Consider the following 7,211-nt stretch of genomic DNA (forward strand, 5'->3'; position numbering starts at 1 on the left):
ATCCATTTCGATCTATTTCAATTTTTTAATGAAGTCATAGGAGAATATGCAACATCTCAATAATCAATTATTTACACCCGTTTCCCCATAAATTTGTTGAAAAACATAAACACATGACAACATAAATTAACCACAAAATGCTTTAAAGTGCATTAAACACTCTTTACGTCTAGATATATGCTTTTAAGAAGTAGACAAAACGAAGAGCTCGAAGATTACAACAAAAAGTCCAACGTTACACACCATTAGTAAATCACCCATAAAAGACATAATTAACACTCTGCAAAATGTGTGTTAGAAGAATAACAATCTTCTCCAAAGTAAACACAGACACCTTAGCAAAACTCTATCATATATATACACACATACAACATACATACTTAGAAACACAGAAAAAAAAAAAAAAGGATTGAAAAAACAAAAACTTCCATATAACATTTATTTATACTGACTTAATGCCTGATCAATTGGCACATGTTCAATGGGCCAAACAAAACTATGGGAGTAAAAAAAAAGAAAAATTTTTTTACATTCTGTGACAGCACATATGGCTGATAATAATAAAAACATCTGCAAGAATAAGAAAACTGACCTTACCGAACCAAATCAAAATAATAATTGGTTGAAGTGCTCAAACAACATCACAGCATAAGAAATCATAATCACAGAAGCAAGATACATATATGGACGAATACACTTAACCCTCGGTGTACACAGTGCTTGCTCTTTACAATTTCAATCTATTAAGTCAGGCAAACAAGTTTTTGCAGATAAAAAGCGAAATTCACCTCTCATCCCTCAGTGGAACTTCGCCAATTCTAGAGATTAATTTAAATCCTTCTTCATTAGTTGTTTCCCGGAGATTGTGTGAAAAGTCTGCTACGTTGTCGTTGATGAAGGAAGAAAGGATCACTTAATTTCTGGTAAAAAAAAAGTCATTTTTCTTCTCGTTTCGTATGACAAATCACTCAGGACCTATCCAATGTATGTGTAACGCCGTGACGGTGAGAACGAAACAGGGAAAGAGAAAGGGAGTAGGATTGGCCGCAGCCGTGTGTCTGTGGGCCCAATCGATAATGAACGCTTCGGCCCACAGCTACGGACGAATGTCTTCAAACCGATCTGAGATCTTAAACCCCGAACACCAAGTTAGTAGTCACGACTCATAACTACTCGGCTACGCAGCAGCAGAAAAGAAAATCAAAAGAATTAATTTATTGCGTGAAAGCATCTTAGAAGCTTTTTATTCCCTTGCCACAGAGTTCATCCGAACACATGTGCATGGTTCACATGCAAACACAAAGCAAACAACTGCTCAAGAACTTGGTTTGATTTAAAAAGAAAAATATATAGTAAAGCACCACCTAGCTTGCTTGGTTGGAATAGACCATTCTAAAATGTTTGGAAGAGCCACCCGCCATCAAGCCAGGTTTCCCTTTTTTTTTGCCTACTTTGTCATCCTTTGCTTCTTTTTGTTTGCAAGCAAATATCGGAGACTTTAAATAGCGAAAAGGCGTGCAACTCAAAATTAACAAGAGATGTGAAGAGCTTGACGTCTCTTTCGCTTTCTCATATCGCAATACTTTATGAGTGCGTCTGTAAATTTTTTGTCGCTTGAAGTCCGTTCATCCATATCTCATTTTTTTTAAATTTCACTCCTCCTCTTAGTCAATTGCCTATACTTTACCTGTGTCCCTATGTTCGACCATAGGGACATTGGTTAGTTCTGTTGCGGAAATTAAGTCGGAAAATTGAAAATTTTAAGCATTTTCGTAAAATGCTCAAAATCAAAGATGTGTGGAAAAGTCGCAAAACTCATAGTTGAACAACTAGATAATAAGAAGAACTGAAAGTGCTACGCCGGCTTGCCTGCCTTTTCATCATTAAGCAAAATGCTTTGTTTTCGTAGCTCTGCCTGCAATGATTTCTTGTAATAATTTGTAATAATTTCAGCTTAATATTGCCTTGGTGCAGTTTTAGTGCCAGCTTCCTATAATGGCTGCAACCGTATCGTTGATATTAATTGAATTGATGATGTATTTGGTGAGCGGGACAAATTCGTGCCACCATATGGTATATGACAAAATAAAAATTTTGTTACGTAAAAGTTTACTATATAACCCATATATGCAAAAACTCGGTTATATAAAATGTGTTTTTCTCACTGTACACGGTTGTAATAACCATTTCCACGAGTCTTGTTTGATTTTGGTTTTTATTATACTATGACCTTTTACCCACGAGTAAATCGAATGATGGATGTATTCCACTGCGATATTGAACGCGTAATGCGAAAATAAATTGTTAGGAAAAACTCTTGCATTCTCATTAAAGTGAAAGAATCTTTGGTATGGTTTTGGATGCTTAAGAATCAAATATTTTCTTTGAATATGTTTATGTTCGCGTGTTTTTTGTTTACATTTCGTAGCGTCATATAGTAGTCAGAAGACCAAAACAAAGCATTCGCATTGAGAAGAAATAGAAAAACCTCAATCTCACTGTTTTGGGAATGAATCCAGAAAACTTATTGGCACAACTCCATGATCATAAATTATGCAATCTCATATCGGCGGGTCTGGCAGCCAAACTGGCATTAGGCCTAGCACTCATTCTACACACAAACATAAATATTCATTCACATATATATATATATATGTATATGTGTGTGTATGTATTTGTTCAAAAAGAAATGGGGCGTGTTTTTTTTTTTTTTTTTTTTGCTTAATATATAACAAGCATTTATGCAAAATTCTTCCACTCTTCTGGTACCGTTTAATAAAAAAAAAGGAAGTAAAAAAAGAAGAACGAAAAATCAAAAGATATGATAAATAATTAATTATAAAGTTTTTTTTTTTCTATTTTTATTTTTTATTAATTATTATGAAAAGGAAATATCATTTACTATGTATATTGTGATATTTTCTTTACCCCTTTCGCTTATCAAAGATTATTGACACAATTTTCTTTTGAATCTTCCCTCGAACACATGTGCATTTAATTAGATTTAGAGGAAGGAGTTCAATGTTTTATTTACCTACAAAACTAAAAAAATATAAATAAAACCAAAAAAAAAATTTCAGATCTGCGTCGACAAAGCATTAGTAGATCTCTTGGGCAAAAGTGTAGCGGTAGGAGCGGTAGGGCGAGAAAGATAAATAAAACACATTCATTCACACACTTTGTTCTTTTGCCAAAATTCAATAAGTTATCGTACAAATAGAATTTATATTACGTAACTGGTTTAATGGGTTCATTGGTTGATTTTGAAATGGTTTTTGTTGTCTTTTATTTATTTTTTTTTTCATTTTGGGTCTTCACTTAAAGAACGCTAAGCTGAATTGAAATCAAGAGAAATTGCATTCACCTGAGGCGAAATTGTTTTATGTACTCAAGACGTAAACGTTTAGAAAAAGAAAATTTTTAATAAATTACGTTATAAATTTCACTCTCACCATCACACTGCACACGATATGTGAATGCAAATAAATAGAAATTGTACATTAAGAAACAAACGAGGAATACGTCTTTAATTCACAATATTTTAAAGCATAACTTCAAGTGTTGACGCCAACACGTCGCAGGTCGTGTAATTACAAACCGAAGCGAACAAATTTTTACATTATTTTTGATCATTTTCAGGCTTGACATTAATATGATCATATGGACATGTGGACATATGGACATGTTTGATATTAACTTTAGCGCTCTAAAAAGATGGCATTAACTTAAATTTGACCTGATTATATTCCAAAATTATTGATGATTGAATCTTAATTTATTCGAAAAGAGTAATGAGGCGCCAAGGGTATCTCTGAATAATTTTATAAATACGTTTTTATCGAGTAAGTAAATCTGAAATTTGAATTTTGCCATAGATGGCCGTAGCTGTTCCTTTTTAGTGTAGGTTGCTTGTTCTTGTTCCTTTTCGGTATATATAGTTACTGTCAAAAAGCATCATTGACGCCAAGTCCTTATAGACGTTTCATAAAGATTTTACAACTTGTAACAAGACAAGCTGCATACAACACAACATAGTTGAAGAAAACGGCGTTCGCTCATTGTTTTCCGATGCAAAGTGAAGTTATTTTCGCATCGCATGATCGCTAAGGATGGAAAGTGAGTTTATTTTAAAAATCCCTGGCACAAAAAATTATCTATGTCGACCGCAAAACTGAACAACGAATTGGCTGTGGTAAATTAAACTCTTTATACCACCTCAGTAAACAGTTTGAATATTTCATTGTTCAAAAAATGACTTTATATTGAAAAAAGAAAAAAACAATACAAAAAAAGATACTTCATTACGTGTCATCCGTCCATGGATCCGTCCGTATTACGAAACCGGTTTGCGACATGTTGGTTAGCATTCAACCGGAAAGTGCTAGTTTTTGCGGTTTAGAGCTCGAACCCATCCGATTGTCAATTGTTTCCGTGAATGGGCGACGCAAGTGTTGGTTCGTGCAAAGATCTAAAAGAAACAATTCGCTGAATAGGTGAAAAGTGTCGGATAGGTGCTAAAAATGCTTATCGAAATAAGTTCTTTAAGTCGCTTGCCTTCAATTTCGCTACAAAAATTCCCATTTATTATTTACTTATTTCGAAAACTTGAATGCCAACAATGCCACTCATCAACTCGAGTACCATAATAATTTGTTGTGTTGTGTGACGTCAAATTAAAGGTAAATGGTAAAGCATCCAAAAAATGTGTATTTTGTAAACAAAAAGAGATCGTTAGGGAAAACAAACCATAGGACAAAATACCAATGACGTTAATTTTGAAGTTTTTGCAATGGATTTTCTTGGGTGGCTGAAGGTTAATAGGCTAAAAATCGATTTGGATTTTTCTAAACATTCAGCCTTACACACATGCACAGCCATTCAAAGAGTAGCTCAATAAATAACTGCTTAATAGTTCTATGATGATTTTGAATTTAGGAGTTCGGCTGACTCATGCTCTTCTATGGTAACAAAAGTTTTAAATGAAATAATTTACACTCGAATTTGCATAATTATAAAATTTTCCATTTCAATGACTTTTTATTCTATTCCATCATTTTTCTTTTCTTATTTGCAGCCTTCTACCACAAACCACAAGTCAAGCCAATCCAAGCAAGTTGGAAATTGAAGATTAACAACAAAATACCGAGTTGCTATCGAAAGCGCATACATAACATCCGAGTGCTAGGAGTACGTTAATGATTTCTACCAATTATCAAAAGCTTTGCTTTGCTATTGTGGTTTAGCTTTTATATACTTAACCAAGGATACGCAAAAGCACCAATCGTCACAAGTTCACAAACGCACGCATACACATACAATCACATCACATATACACGTATTTGTATAGTTATGAAGAGAATAAATAAGCTCCTACACATTGGACTGACCAACCAATCGGAGAAGAGCTGTTGAAAACTCTCAAACTACCACCGGAAATGCAATTCACTGAACAAACTATGCATGTAAGTAAAATCTACATAACTACGTGGTATGAAAGAGTGAAATGGTAAATATAATAACGGGAAAGGGTATATTAAATAGAAAAGCTCATACGCCTAGTTGTGTTGGATATTTACAAAGAAGAAAAAAAGAAAAGAAAGGAAAAAAGTTTGTTATTGCATTGCATTTCGGGTTTCTTGAGGAAAAAAGTGCAAAATAAAGGAATACTTTATGCATTCTTCCTATTGGCGCAAAAGCAACACAAAGGATTTCAACCAATCGCAACGGCTCGAGGAAAAGAAAAACGAAAATCCTTAGCTGCTTCTGCGGCTCTACACGATAATGAATACAAGATGAAAAAGTACTTTTGTGTATACTTTGTGACAAAATGCCAAATCATTTTGCCAAAATTATATTACTTGACTTAAATTCTCTTTGGTTTTTTTTTTTTTTTTTATTTTAATTTAATTGAAATGCATTTTTTGGCTTGGAATGCAAAGAACAACACCATTGGGAGAATAAGTAATAAATCAGCAAACAAAGGCTTAATTTACATTTTAAGTACTTGTAATAAAGTTATAAAAAAAAAAACAAAGTAAATCAAAAAATGACATTTACTTAAGCATTATTTATGTCATGATTACGAAACAATTTTCCACAAGATTAATAAATCTTATATGTAAATATAAATAAAATATTATATATATATATATATATAAAATATTTCACTTAATAAAAAAACAAAAAATAAATAAACTTTGCAGTTCTAGTATCCTTCGTGCTTAGGATTAACAATAACATCTTAATCTTAAGCTGTGGCTATTATCTCTTAATATTTTATTAAATAAAAAAGTAGAGATTTTTTTAAAAACAATGTATTTTAACGGAGCATATAAATACAATAAATACTTAATACTTAATTATTAGAAACTATTTATTATTCATAAATATAATAATTATTAACATAATAAAATATATAAAAAATAAAAATAAAAACATACAACTAATTAATTATATAATATAAATATTATTAAATCTCAATATTTGAAAATGTATAAGAGCAGCAACAAATTTAATAAAGTTTTCTTTAGCTGACCAGCGGAACCAAAAAAACACTGTTTTATTATTCAGCGCGTTGAGGGGGAACTGAAAGAAACAATGAAAAAAAAAATATTATTAAATATCTTTGGTGTGTTAGCGAACACTTTAGTTCTCTCACAATTTCTATGATGTCATTAAAGACTTAAGTGGCGAATACTCTTTCACTTTATTTAATAAGAACTTGCACTCCACATTTTGTGCCAAATGTTGGAAATACGTGAATCCCAAAGAAAAAGTTTCCGCAGAGTAGTTGTTCGCCATGCTGGGAACCGAGACACCTTCGAAGCCGAGCTCAAACGCTTGCATAATAAAGCTGGCTCAACAATTACAGGAGCATCAAAATTCTATGGATATTGAGGTTTTCTTCGATTTCGATATTGCAGCTTATTGTAAATTTTTATGCGTTGACGAGTTAGGCCTAAATTTATCCACTTCCTAAGGTGGTGCCGCGATTAGCTCTCCGAGCCAATCTTTACATTCCTTGCACTCGGCACTGAGGCATTGAAACGCAAATGGAACGTTGTAGACGAAAGGGAAGATATTACAACCAGTAGCGCTAATAAGAAGTATTGATATTGTGAACGTAGATCGCGAGCAATTCACCTGTTATTATATCTTCCAATTCAATAACGAAGGGGACAGCTGCAGCTATAGAGCCAGTGTTTTAAGGG

The sequence above is a fragment of the Glossina fuscipes genome, unplaced genomic scaffold, assembly GCF_014805625.2.
Source record: "Glossina fuscipes isolate IAEA_lab_2018 unplaced genomic scaffold, Yale_Gfus_2 26, whole genome shotgun sequence".
NCBI lineage: Eukaryota > Metazoa > Arthropoda > Insecta > Diptera > Glossinidae > Glossina > Glossina fuscipes.